The 14,725-nt window shown below is 45.3% G+C and overlaps 1 protein-coding gene across 4 annotated transcripts in view; it reads right to left on the reverse strand.

The window, feature by feature from the left end:
- The window catches only part of FAXDC2 (fatty acid hydroxylase domain containing 2), a 39,533-nt gene that overhangs the window by 22,784 nt on the left and 2,024 nt on the right, over nucleotides 1-14,725 (reverse strand). For all 4 annotated transcript variants that reach the window (XM_055387270.2, XM_004042876.4, XM_055387272.2 and 1 more), the window contains exon 2: nucleotides 9,161-9,684. The gene's annotated coding sequence lies outside the window, so the exon portion shown is untranslated. The remainder of the gene's footprint in view (nucleotides 1-9,160; nucleotides 9,685-14,725) is intronic.

Raw genomic sequence — 14,725 nt, forward strand, 5'->3', positions numbered from 1 at the left:
CCCTTCCCAAACATTGCTTGACTGACAGCAAGGGAAGCTACTGAGGCTTGTAAGTGTGCAGTTTGTACCTCAATGCAAGTTCTAGGAAAACCAGAAAAAGAGAAGTTAGTAGAGTGCAGCTGCAGGCATTCCTTCACTCCAGGTTCTGATACTGAATGGTGGCTGGGATTCCTCTGTGGACTTGGGGGTTAGAGGGTGCTCTGTAGTCATATTCTGCACCACCTGAGCTTCCAGAAGGACAGCTGAGCAAGCATTTCAGGATGGTAAGTCTCAGCTTAAACCAATTGTAAACACCCCTGCCCCACAACTAGGACAACAGACATTATTTAATAAATTGGGCTTATGAAGATTCCAAAGAATTATTCTTTAAATAATGATTTTCTCCACCCTCATTGTCCTAAGCAGTTCCTGTGGCTTGATTCTGAGTTTGGCTCACATCTCCAAGGTGGATAAGGGTCCCTTCAGAGAAGCTGCCCTTCACACAGTGCTAGGATTCTGGGATGAGGCAAAGTCATATTCTTTTTTTTTTTTTTTTTTTTGAGGCAGTCTCACTCTGTTGCCCAGGCTGGAGTGCAGTGGCACGATCTCAGCTCACTGCAACCTCCGCCTCCCTGGTTCAAGCGATTATCCTACCTCGGTCTCCCAAGTAGCTGGGATTACAGGGGTCTGCCACCATGCACAGCTAATTTTTTTGTATTTTTAATAGAGTTGGGGTTTTGCCATGTTGGCCAGACCAGTCTCGAACTCCTGATGTCAGATGATCCACCTGCCTCGGCCTTCCAAAGTGCTGGGATTACAGGCATGAGCCACCGTGCCTGGCTTGTGTCATTTTCAGCCTGGCACTTTGTTTGCTCTCTGGAGTCCCAAAAAGCATGGATCATTAAGCATAAGGGAGGTAGTGGTGTTAGGTACTTTTAGGGCTAAACCTATCAAATGTTTCATTTCCCCCACCCTTTTTGTTTGTTTGTGTGTTTTTGTTTGTTTGTTTTTGAGATGGAGTCTCACTCTGTCACCTAGGCTGGAGCGTAGTGGCACAATCTCAGCTCACAGCAACCTCCACCTCCTGGGTTCAGCAATTCTCCTGCCTCAGCCTCCCTAGTAGCTGAGATTACAGGCATGCACCACCATGCCCGGCTAATTTTTTTGTATTTTTTTTTTAGTAGAGATGGGGTTTCACCACATTGGCCAGGCTGGTCTCTAACTCCTGGCCTTGTGATCCACCCGCCTCGACCTCCCGAAGTGTTGGGATTACAGGCGTGAGCCACTGCGCTCAGCCGTTTGTGTGTGTGTGTGTGTTTTTTTTTTTTTGAGACAGAGTCTCGCTCTGTCACCCAGGCTGGAGTGCAATGGTGCAATCTCGGCTCACTGCAACCTTTGCCTCCCAGGTTCAGGCAATTCTCCTGCCTCAGCCTCCCGAGTAGCTGGGATTACAGGCACGCACCACCATGCCCAGCTAATTTTTGTATTTTTTTTTTTTTTTTAAGTAGAGACGGGGTTTCACCATTTTGGCCAGGATAGTCTCAATCTCCTGACCTCGTGATCTGCCTGCCTCGGCCTCCCGAAGTGCTGCAATTACAGGTGTGAGCCACTGCGCCCGGCCCTTTTTTTTAAAAAAAAATAGAGATAGGGTCTTGCTATATTGCTGAGGCTGGTCTCTAACTCCTGGGTTTAAGAGATCCTCCTGCCTCAGCCTCCCAAGCACTGGGATTACAGGCATGAACCACCAGGCCCAGCTCAAATATTTAATGACAAGGAACCAAGTGTCAAACACCTCAACTTGGGAAATACTTGGGAGATCTAAATGTCTGCAAACCATTTGAAAACAGGCAGAGCCTTCACGTTAGTGTGGATTTCCCTCTTCAGTGTTTGTTAGGAAGTATAAAAGGTTCTGTTGACCCTGTTGAGATAACCATCTTGTTTGGGAAGGGAGTACAGAGGATTTGGGGTTTGTTTGCTTTTCAAGCTTACAGAACTCTTCTTGCTATGCCATGCCACAGGGAACTTCACTCACAAGTCCAAGTCTCCTAGCCTTTTCCCTGTCTTATCAACTCCATTATCTTTGCTAAGAGCTTGCAAAGCAAATGAGACATGGCCTTTGATCTTTAGGAGCTCATCCATTCCTTCCAAAAACATTTACGAACTTACTATGTGCAGGGAGCTGTAGAAAGTGCTGAAGATGCAAAAATGAGAAACTCTCAGTCTGGACACATATTCATCATTCTGAAATTTATATCCAAAGTACTGGGCTAGAGGTCTATGCCAGAGCTAAGAAACTACTAGACAGGTAGGAGATCTGGTACACCAAGAAATCTCTATAGGAAGACAGTGTCCAGGCTTTCTTCATGCTCTTGGATACATGGTCTCCAACTACAAAACTGAACTTTCTTCCCAGACTGCATTTTAGCTTATCCAAAGAATGCTGTTTTTAGTCAGACCATAGTTAAACAAGATAGATAGAAGAGAAAAAAATATTTAACAGTCTGCCACATGAATACCAAAATAGCCATTGAAGACATTCCTTACTCCATTATTTAGTTGTTAAGAAGAAGCAGTATACTTTTTATGAGGATATAGATGATGATTCCAATAAAGAAATGTTTGGCCGGGCACAGTGGCTCATGCCTATAATCCCAGCACTTTGGGAGGCCGAGGCAGGAGGATTGCTTAAGCTCAGGAGTTCAAGACCAGTCTTGGGTCGGGTGCAGTGGCTCATGCCTGTAATCCCAGCACTTTGGGAGGCTGAGGTGGGTGGATCGTTTGAGGTCAGGAGTTCAAGACCAGCCTGGCCAACATGGCAAAACCCTACCTCTACTAAAAATACAAAAATTAGCTGGGCATGGTGGCGGGTGCCTGTAATCCCAGCTACCAGGAGGCTGAGACAGGAAAATTGCTTGAACCCAGGAGGTGGAGTCTGTAGTGAGTCGAGATTGCGCCACTGCACTCCAGCCTAGGCAACAGAGTGAGACTCTGTCTCAAAAAAAAAAAAGACCAGCCTGGACAACATAGTGAGACCCTGTCCCTACAAAAAATTAAAAAGATTAGGTGGGACGATCACTTGAGCTGGAGAGGTGGAGGTTGCAATGAGCTGTGATTGTACCACTGCACTCCTGCCTGGATGACAGAGCAAGACCCTGCCTCCAAAAAAAAAAAGAAAAGTACATATAGAGACTGAGTCAGATAAAGACCAAAACAGAAATAAGTGCACAGAAGTTTTGCCTCTCTGGAAGAAGTGGTATGCTTTCTTATGGTGTGCAAAGAAAATTGGACAATCCATTCTTCCCTCTTTTTAAAGCACCTGTTTATTTTCTCTACAAATCACACCTTCCCCACCAAAATGATATAGGTTATTGTCTGATGGTTTCTTATCAGCTTTTATTTATTTGAAGCTGTTCTATATATCCTTTTATTGGAAACTACCTCAAACCCTTTTGACATATAGGCTGGGTATAAAGTATAAATAAACAATCAGATATTGAAATTAAAAACAAAAACCAAGAGGAACTAGGATGACTGTCAGTACAATAAGATCTTGGCTCTGGAAGAAGACAGCTCTGGTTCACTCTACAGGGCAGAGTGCTGATCATGCCCACTGTGTCCATGTTATGGAAACTGCGTATTGCTGAGACTGAGTGATTAGGGGCTGATAAGTATGTTTGACACTGGACTCCTCTGCTCTACGTACACCTTCTGGCCAAAGGGAAAATGATTGCTTACTTTCTGGTGGTGAGAAGGCTTCTCGGCTGTAAGAGCAGCAGCATTTATCTGTTGACATCTCATTTCATTAGAACAAACAAAGCATTTCCTGACATGTCATTTATTCTTTAGTTACGCCAATATGGCCATATGCCATTTCCAGAGATACTTATCTAGGTACTGAGTCCTCCAATTGTATTGTTCTGCTGAATATTTTATGCCAAAGCAGCTTGCTTTCTGTGCCTCTCTGCCTGCCTGCAGACATGTTTTCAGTTTTACATGAACATGGTCAGTCAGAAAGGTTCTAGGGGAGACCTCAAACATGGTAGGCAGTGGGTCTTCACCCAAAGAAGCTCCTTAACATTGTTTGCTAATGATAGTGTTCAAGTTAGAAATTTTGGCAAATAAAACTAGCAACAACATTTACTAATACACTGAAGTACCATAGTCATTACTTTCTGTGACTTGACTAATTCTTTTTTTCTACCTTTTGGAGTGTGCCTTCTTAAGAACTGGAAGTTGGACTGGGCATGGTGTCTCACGCCTGTCATCCCAGCACTTTGAGAGGCTGAAGCGGGAGGACTGCTTGAGTCCACCTGGGAAACATAGGCCCTGTATCCACAAAGTATTAATATAAAAAAAATTAGCCAGGTGTGGTGGCTCATGCTGCAGCCTGGGCCACAGAGGAAGACTCTCAAAAAACAAAACAAAAAACAAACAAACAAACAAAACAAACTGGAAGTTGTATTAGAGCTCATCTATTCAGATGCCCCCATTTTCCATCTGAAGAAACGGAGGTATTTAGTATTTGGCTTCAAGTTGGACACCTATTTTTTTTTTTTTTTTTTAGATGGAATCTTACTCTGTTGCCAGGCTGGAGTGCAGTGGCGTGATCTCAGCTCACTGCAACCTCTGCCTCCCGGGTTCAAGCGATTCTCCTGCTTCCTGCTTCAGCCTCCTGAGTAGCTGGGATTACAGGTGTGCGTCACAACACCCAGCTAATTTTTGTATTTTTTTTTTTTTTTTTTTTTTTTTTAGTAGAGACGGGGTTTCACCATGTTGGCCAGGATGGTCTCGATCTCCTGACCTCATCATCTGCCTGCCTCGGCCTCCCAAAGTGCTGGGATTACAAGAGTGAGCCACCGCACCCAGCCTGGACACATATTTAGTGGCAGAACTTGAATTCAGTGCTCATTATACCAACTGAGACTACAAAAGTATAGAATACATTGATGTTGAAGAACACAGGGTGAGTGTCAGGGATTGAAAGGGACACAAAAGCATGAGATTGGCCTGTATTCGCCATGAATAGTGAACTAGATAGTGTGTGTGTGTGTGAATACCAAAGGACACGTTTTCTCTAAAATACTAATCATTCTTTCAAGAAACATTTATCAGATGCCAGAGACAATGCTAGACACAGGGGATAGAAAGATGAATAAGACATGCTTTTTGCCCTATTTTATAACATCGTATAACTTTGATTTTCCAGAGAAAGTAGGAGGATAATAGCATACTTATTTTAGAATGGAATGCATTCAGAGGACAGAAAGAAAGGAAGTGCACTAAAAGTAAATATTTTTTGAACATTTATTTTTTTAATTTTTAGAGATGGGGTCTCACTATTTTGCCCAGGCTGGTCTCAAACTCCTGGGCTCAAGTGATGTTCCCACCTCAGCCTCCCAAAGTGTTAGGATTACAGGCATGAGCCACCATGCCTGGCCGAAGATTCTAATATTTTACAACAATGAATGGATACTTCCTTAAAGTGAATTTGATATTCTATTGTGAGTTTATCCAAATTTTATTTATTTATTTATTTTGAGACAGGGTTTCACTCTGTCCAGGCTGGAGTGCAATGACCCAATCGTGATTCACTGCAGCCTCGACTTCCTGGGGTCAGGTGATCCTCCTGCCTCAGCCTCCCTAGTAGCAAATTAGATACTTTTTAGTGTGGTTCTGGTTTTTTGTTTTTTTTTTTTTTAGTGTGAACCAAGGATTTTATTTATTTTTTAGAGATAGCATCTTGCTCTGTTGCCCAGACTGAAGTGCAATGGCTCAATCATAGCTCACTGCAGCCTCAATCTTCTATGCTCAGGTGATCCTCCCACCTCAGTCCCCTGAGTAACTGGGACTACAGGTCTGTGCCACCATGCTGGCGAATTTTTAAAAAATTTTTGTAAACATGGGGTCTCCCTATGTTGCCCAAGCTGGTCTTGGACTCCTGGGCTTAAGTGATCTTGGTCTCCCAAAGTGCTGGGATTCCAGGCATGAGCCACTCTGCCCTGCCTATGTGGTTTTGTTGAAAGCAGATGATTCTCAGTATGCAGGCTTTTAATTAAAGAATCCCCAATCTAGATAAATGACACAGTGAAGCTATAGCTAATGTTTACAATTTCAAGAATCTGAGTAAAGGACATGGGAATAAGGTGAGGCTGGAAGGAATACAGACGGTTTAATCTTGAATTTTATTTGTCTACAGCCCAACTCTTTCAGATTTTCTTTTTTCTTTCTTTCTTTTTTTTTTTTTTTTTGAGATGGAGTCTAGCTCATGTTGCCCAGGCTGGAGTTCAATGGCATGACCTTGGCTCACTGCAGCCTCCGCCTCCCGGGTTCAAGCAATTCTCCTGCCTCAGCCTCCTAAGTAGCTGGGATTACAGGCACCCACCCCCACCATGCCTGGCTAATTTTTTTTATTTTTAGTAGAGACGGGGTTTCACCATGTTGGCCAGGCTGGTCTCGAACTCCTGACCTCAGGTGATACACCCACCTTGGCCTCCCAAAGTGCTGGAATTACAGGCATGAGCCACTGCGCCTGGCCCAGATTTTCTTTCATATTCTTGTTTCCTGGATATTCTGCATGATTGATGAATGTTCCTTTTTTTTTTTGAGACAGAGTCTTGCTCTGTCACCCAGGCTGGAGTGCAGTGGCACAATCTTGGCTCACTGCAAGCTCCGCCTCCCGGGTTCATGCCATTCTCCTGCCTCAGCCTCCCGAGTAGCTGGGACCACAGGTGCCCGCCACCACGCCTGGCTAATTTTTTGTATTTTTAGTAGAGACAGGGTTTCACCATGTTAGCCAGGATGGTCTTGATCTCCTGACCTTGTGATCCGCCCGCCTCGGCCTCCCAAAGTGCTGGGATTACAGGCGTGAGCCACCATGCCCAGCCTACTGAATGTTCCTATTTTATAGATATAAATACATCACCTTTATGTGAATGTGTATTGTTTTGTAAACAACTTGTAAAATTATTGAGACAATTTACTCTTAGAGGGGGGAGAAAAAAGACCTCATGTTCATCTGGTCTACCCCTTCCATTTTATAAGCTAAGGAGGAGGCCCTAGTTAGTAGAAATGACTTGCTCCAAACTCCACATGGTTTCTGGCAAAATCTAGGCTTCTTAACACTTTGCCTAGTGCTGTATGTATTTTGGGAATAGCATAACTTCTATTTCATAAGAAATGACACAGGGAGAGGGCAACTGACCCAAAGATTAGAGCTCCCCTTACTTCAGCCTCTGCTCTCAGACTGTGTGCTAGGAAAAAGCTGAGCAGTCGACCTCCAGGGCTGAGGAGACTGACCTGTAATGTAATTACACAGCTTAAAGCCTCTGGTGAAGAGGGTTTTGAGGAGCTGCTATGACTCAACATCTGTACTAATCTGAGGCTTATATAGAAGATAGAGTGGCCGATATTCATTTAAGAAGATGAAATGCGGCCAGGAGCGGTGGCTCACATCTGTAATCCCAGCACTTTGGGAGGCCGAGGTGGGTGGATCACCTGAGGTCAGGAGTTTGAGACCAGCCTGGCCAACATGGCGAAACTCCGCCTCTACTAAAAATATAAAAATTAGCCGGGTGTGGTGGTGCACGCCTGTAATCCCAGCTGCTCTGGAGGCTGAGACAGGAGAATCGCTTGAACCTGGGAGGCGGAGGTTGCAGTGAGCCAAGATCATGCCACTGCACTCCAGCCTGGGCGCCAGAGCAAGAGTCTGTCTCAAAAAAACAAAAAAAAACAAAGATGAAATGCGGCTGGGCACGTTGGCTCATGCCTGTAATCTCATAACTTTGGGAGGCCGAGGTGGGTAGATCACCTGAGGTCAGGAGTTGGAGACCAGCCTGGCCAACCTGGTGAAACCCCATCTCTACTAAAAATACGAAAATTAGCCGGGTGTGGTGGCGGGCACCTGTAATCCCAGCTACTTGGGGGGCTGAGGCAGGAGAATCTCTTGAACCCGGGAGGTGGAGGTTGCAGTGAGCTGAAATCGTGCCGCTGTACTCCAGCCTGGGTGACAGAACGAGATTCCATCTCAAAAAACAAAAAACAAACAAAAAAAAACCAAAAACAGAAGATGAAATGCATGAAAGGAAAGGTTAAAAATGATTCCCATGGGCCAGTTTTAGTAATACTCTCTTCACTCCTTTTGCTGCATGGTACTTGCACCCTTTGAGCTTACTGTTCTGCTTGATTGCATGTCCATGAGGCCGAGAGTCTGCCTGTCTTGTTTACCACGAGATCCACAGAATCAAGCCCAAGCCTGGCATGTAGCAGATACTCAAGAAAGATTTGCCGAATAAATAAGAGATACACGAATCAAAAGCATTGCTTTTTGCCCTCAAAAAGTGTTCAACATTTGCTATGGAACATTTTAGCACCATTCCCTTGTGCTAATTACTTTCGTAACTAAAGTTAGAAGCTGATGCTCAGTGCATCTGTGTTTTAGCAAATTGAATTGAATCTGTATATCCCACTCAAAAAAATTTAATTGGAATTGCACATGAAACTGAAGCAACCCACAAATCAGCATCTTGTCTTGCTTGCCTTAAGCCCCAGAAGGTCCTGAAAGCCACTGTTCTATTGTTCATCTCCATCTACACACTTTACTGTATGCCCTTTACTCAATAACCTTCGTGGAGTGTTTCCATAGGTACTATCAAGCCACTAACGATTTCACAACTGGAGCCACTGTTGGTAAATCCAAGTATGTTGCATCAAAACAGTTTCAACCTACTTGTCTAGCTCATAGCCCACACATCTATCCAGAGACTTTAAAACTGTTGTATTTTGCCCCATACCTTCCAGGTGATGGCAGATTAGAGATGAGAAGCAATTAGGCAGCAGTTGCTTCCCAACAGTCTCTTCCAGTTTGTTCTGCCTCTCATTTGAGTTCTGAATTAGGAGTTGCTCCTTTACAAATGGTTTTAAAGTCAAACAATTACTTGTCCATTACAATCACCTGTCAATTGCTAGAAAAATTAGACTACTGAGGAGGTAGATGGTACAAACACAGGCAGAGGATACAGACATTAGTAAGAGACAAGGAGGCGACTGCACTACAGAAATGTCCTAGGACAAATTCTAACCCTGCCATCTAACCCTGTTTAGAGGCAAATCTAACTCTGCCATAAGTAGAGAGGACACGGTGGTGGCAGACAAACACCACCCCTCCCCTGTAGTTCCCACTTACCTCTGCAGTGGGCTGTGTCCAAGCTGCTGAGGTCCTTGCACAGGTCAAATCTAAGTTCTCTTCCCTTTCAGCCCCCGCTTTGGTGGCTGTTGCTGCTGCGGCTTTGTTGCAGGCTAACCTTGTTTTTGCTCGGGTGGGAGGTTGGCCATGGTGATCTCATTACAGAGCTGCGTACTGGCTCGGACCAGGCACGTGATGAAAAAAGTTTGAGTCTGTGTGGGCTGGAAACAAAACACCCTTCTTTCCAGAGGGCATGTCCTTAAAGCGGAAAGGGAATCTAAGCTCAAGCAGGAACTTGAAAAATGTGGATTTGGCCAAACTCTGGGCTTCCCTCCCCCTGCCCCCTTTTTTTCTTTTAAAAAATTTTCTCCATCATCTGCAACTTCAGAAAATGTCGCTGTCCCATAGGAGGAGGCAGATTCAAGAAAAGATGTGGGTGTCAGATAATGGCAGGTAGTACAAGTTGATAAAAAGGTGACAGAGACCAGAGGATCTCATTTTCTTTTTTTTCATTGCTTCTTTTCCTGTGGAGGGCAGGCAAGGGAGGAGAGATGCATCAGCTATTTCTAGTGAGTCTAGATGCAGGAAAGGCATGCCTGTGGAGGGTGAATTTGCACTGTGATTGAAATAGGGGAACTTAGGATACAGGACCCATGACATGAAGTGAGGAGCACTTTGGAAAAAGAGCTGCTTTTAAATTTCTGAAAACTTTTTAAATAAGCGAATGTGCAAATGATATAAAATACAATAGGGTCAAAAGAATGTACAATGAAAAGTCTTTTTTTTATTTCTCCTCAGTCCCCTTTTTTTCCTCCCAAGAGACAACCTCTGTGACCAGATTTTTGTATGTCCTTCCAGAGCTTACCTATGTAAATAGAAACGTGTAGGCCTTGTGCTTCTCCTTTAGCAACAGCACCATAGTATGTTTGTTGTGCACCTTGCTTTTTCCACTTAACAATCAAACATGGAGATTGGCTAGGCATGGTGGTGCTCACCTGTAGTCCCAACTATTTGGGAGGCTGAGGTTGGAGGATCACTTGAGCCCAGGTATTTGAGACCAGCCTGGGCAGCACAGGAAGACTCCTTTCTAAAATAAAACTCAGAAACTTGGCTGGGCACGGTGGCTCACAGGTATAATCTCAGCACTTTGGAAGACCAAGACGGGAGGATCACTTGAGGCCAGGAGTTCAAGACCAGCCTGGGCAATGTAGCAAAACCCCATTTCTACTACATATACAAAAAATTAGCAGAGCTTACTGGCACATGTCTGTTATCCCAGCTACTCAGGAGGCTGAGGTGGGAGGATGGCTTGAGCCCAGGAGTTGGAGGCTGCAGTGAGCTATGATTGTGCCCTGCACTCCAACCTGAGTGACAGAGTGGGACCCTGTCTCTAAAAAACAAAACAAAATAAAAAATACCGGGTGCAGTGGCTCATACCTGTAATCTCAGCAATCTTTGGAAGGCTGAGGCAGGAGGATTTCTTTTTTTTATTTTTTGAGATGGAGTCTTGCTCTGTCACCCAGGCTGGAGTGCAATGGCATGATCACAGCTAACTGCAACCTCCGCCTCCTGGGTTCAAGCAATTCTTCTGCCTCAGCCTCCCGAGTAGCTGGGACTACAGGTGTGCGCTGCCAGGCCCGGCTAATTTTTGTATTTTTTTTTTAGTAGAGATGGGGTTTCACCATATTGGCCAGGCTGGTCTTAAACTCCTGACCTCATAATCTGCCCACCTCGGCCTCCCAAAGTGCTGGGATTACAGGCATGAGCCACCACCGTGCCTGGCCTGGCAGGAGAATTTCTTAAGCCCAAGAGTTAGAGACCAGCCTGGGCAACATAATGAGGCCCTGTCTCTAAAATAAATAAAACTGTCAACAACAAAACATGGAGACTGCTCCATATAGTACCCTTAAGAGCTGCCATGTTCTGTTTAATGGCTGCCTCCCGTCCCATTGTATAGATGTGTCATACTTTATTTGGCCAATAAAGGACCATGTCTTCCTCATTTTCCTTGCCTAATTCGTTGCACAAAGCAAGGGCTCAGTAAACATTCAATGCTTGCTCACAAATTAATTACATTTTGTACAACTTGTCATGTTTTTCCTCATCTCTCCTTTCAAAGATACTAATTTTTTTCAATATTCCAGATATTGCAGAATGTCTATATTTTCCAGCTGACCAAGTCTATCTTGTGCACTGAACAAACCTGTGCTACCAGACTTCCAAGACTCACTTTAGTTTGGCTCCTCTCAGATGATATTATTTCCTATTCCCTCCTACTTTCTATTTTTTAATTTTTTAATTTTTATTTTTGAGATGGAGTCTCATTCTGTTGCCCAGGCTAGAGTGTAGTAGCACAATCTCGGCTCACTGCAACCTCCGCCTCCTGGGTTTAAGCGATTCTCCTGCCTCAGCCTCCAGAGTGGCTTGGACTACAACAGGCGCCTGCTACCACGCCTGGCTAATTTTTTTTTTTTTTTGTATTTTTAGAAGACACAGGGTTTCACCATGTTGGCCAGGCTGGTCTCAAACTCTGACCTCAGGTGAGAGTTCTGAGGTTACAGGCATGAACCACTGCACCTGGCCTATTTTTTAAAATTTCTTGGCCGGGTGCGGTGGCTCACGCCTGTAATCCTAGCACTTTGAGAGGCCGAGGCGGGCGGATCACGAGGTCAGGAGATCGAGACCATTCTGGCTAACACGGTGAAACCCCGTCTCTACTAAAAATACAAAAGTTAGCCAGGCGTGGTGGCGGGCGCCTGTAGTCCCAGCTACTCAGGAAGCTGAGTCAGGAGAATCGCTTGAACCCAGGAGGCAGAGGTTGCAGTGAGCCGAGATTGCGCCACTGCACTCCAGCCTGGGCGACCGACAGGGCGAAACTCCACCTCAAAAAAAAAAAAAAATTTCTTTAGACACAGGGTTTCACTCTGTCACCCAGGCTGGAGTGCAGTGGCTCAACTATGGCTCACTGCAGTCTCAACCTTCTGGCCTCAAGTGATCCTCCCACCTCAGCCTCCCAAGTAGTTGGACTACAGGCACACACCACCATGCCCCACTAATTAAAAAAAAAACATTTTTGGAGAGACAGAGTCTGGCTATGTTGCCCAGGCTGGTCTTGAACTCCTGACTCAAGCAATCCTCCTGCCTCAGTCTCCCAAATTGTTGGATTACAGGTATGATTCACTGTGCCTGGCCTCCTTCCTACTTTCTAATGCCAAGCATCACTGTCATGTGCAAACATTTACTGTTCACTTACTATGATGTACAGAAACTTTTTTTCCTATTTCCTATTGTCTCCATGTCCATATCTTTGCTTACGCTAATCCTCTCACCCAGAATTTCCTTCCTGTTCCTGTCAAGTATTGTGCCTCCAGTTCTTTTCTCTCTCTCTCTTTTTTTTTAAGAGATGGGGTGTTGCTATGTTGTCCAACCTTGTCCCAAAATCTTGGCCTCAAGTGATACTCCTGCCTCAGCCTCCCAAAGTGCTTTGGCCTCCCAAAGTGCTAAGATTACAGGTGTGAGCCATTGTGCCCGGCCTAATTCTTTTCTTCTTGAACTTTTTTAGCTTAAGTGGTCAACACTCCCTGGAGTAGCAGGTACTTTTTTTCCTACAATCATTTCATATAGGGTCTTTATGTATTTCCATGGCAGTAGTAACTCTCGCACTAATAACACTGGTCTTCAGTAAATAGTTGATTGCTGAGCAAGCCTTATAGAGAAGAGCATCTCTCTAGTGAGAAGCTCTCCAGCCTTCCTGGGTTTTCTCTCCATCCTATCTTTTTTTCTTTTTTTTGTTTGAAATGGAGTCTGGCTCTGTTGCCCAGGCTGGAGTGCAATGGCATGATCTTGGTCCATTGCAAACTCCACCTCCCAGGTTCAAGCGACTGTCTTGCCTCAGCCTCCTTAGTAGCTAGGATTACAGGCACCTGCCATCATGCCCGGCTAATTTTTGTATTTTTAGTAAAGACGGGGTTTCACCATGTTGGCCAGGGTGGTTTTGAACTCCTGACCTCAGGTGATCCACCCTCCTAGGCCTCCCAAAGTGCTGGGATTACAGGCGTGAGCCACCACGCCCGGCCAGCTGTGTGGTTCTTAAGGGGTCCCATTCATTTTATAACGAGTGTTTCTCAATTTTGTTTATTTATTTTTTTGAGATGGAGTCTCTCTCTGTCACCAGGTTGGAGTGCGGTGGCGTGATCTTGGCTTACTGCAACCTCGACCTCCCGGGTTCAAGCAATTCTCCTGCCTCAGCCTCCCGAGTAGCTGGGATTACAGGCGTGTGCCACCACACCCAGCTAATTTTTTTGTATTTTTAGTAGAGCAGGGGTTTCACCATGTTGGCCAGCATGGTCTCGATCTTCTGACCTCGTGATCCGCCCGCCTTGGCCTCCCAAAGTGCTGGGATTACAGGCGTGAGCCACCGCGCCTGGCCTTCTCAATTTTCTTAAACTTATACTCTCCTGCTGGGCGTGGTGGCTCAGGCCTGTAATCCCAGCACTTTGGGAGGCCAAGGCGGGCAGATCACCTGAGGTCAGCAGTTCGAGACCAGCCTGACCAACATGGAGAAATTCTGTCTCTATTAAAAATACAAAATCAGCCGGGTGTGGTGGTGCATGCCCGTAATCCCAGCTACTCGGAGGCTGAGGCAGGAGAATCGCTTGAACCCAGGAGGCAGAGGTTGCGGTGAGCCGAGATCGCGCTATTGCATTCCAGCCTGGGCAACAAGAGCGATACTCCATCTCAAAAAAAATGAAAAATAACAACAACAACAACAAAAAAACAAAAACGTGTACCCTCCCAAATGAGATTTGTTCGAACCTGACTTTCTATAGTTTGCAGCTCAAAAACAACAGGGGCCAGGAGCAGCGGCATGCACCTGTAATCCCAGGCACTCAGGAGGCTGAGTGAGGAGGATTACTTGAGGCTGGGTGCCCAGGGATTCAAGACCAGCCTGGATAACGTGGCAAGACCCTCATCTCAAAAAGCAATAGAGTTTTCTTCTCAAATATGAAATGATATAACTGAATATATTCTTTTCCAACTACCCTCTCATTCATTAGGGGCGTCCTTCCGACTGGGAAGCAGTGACTTCTGGAAAATTATTCTAATTTTGCGATATCCATGAGTACAGCATCATATCCAATGTTCAAAACGTTAACACTCTAGGCCGGGTGCGGTGGCTCAGGCCTGTAATCCCAGCACTTTGGGAGGCCAAGGCGGGAGGATGACGAGGTCAGGAGATCGAGAACATCCTGGCCAACACATTGAAACCCCTTCTCTACTAAAAGAAAATACAAAAAATTAGCCAGGCGTGATGGCTGGCGCCTGTAGTCCCAGCTGCTCGGGAGGCTGAGGCAGGAGAATGGCGTGAACCCGGGAGGCGGAGCTTGCAGTGAGCCGAGATCGCGCCACTGCACTCCAGGCTGGGTGACAGAGCGAGACTCCGTCTCAAAAAAAAAAAAAAAAAAAAAAGAAACCCATAGAACTGACTGGTGGATGGGGCACTTGCCTGCCTTCTTTATCAGTGTATTCCTCAACGGAATCACTATTTATTTTTTATTTTTTGAG

Source organism: Gorilla gorilla, chromosome 4 (assembly GCF_029281585.2).
Source record: "Gorilla gorilla gorilla isolate KB3781 chromosome 4, NHGRI_mGorGor1-v2.1_pri, whole genome shotgun sequence".
Classification (NCBI taxonomy): domain Eukaryota; kingdom Metazoa; phylum Chordata; class Mammalia; order Primates; family Hominidae; genus Gorilla; species Gorilla gorilla.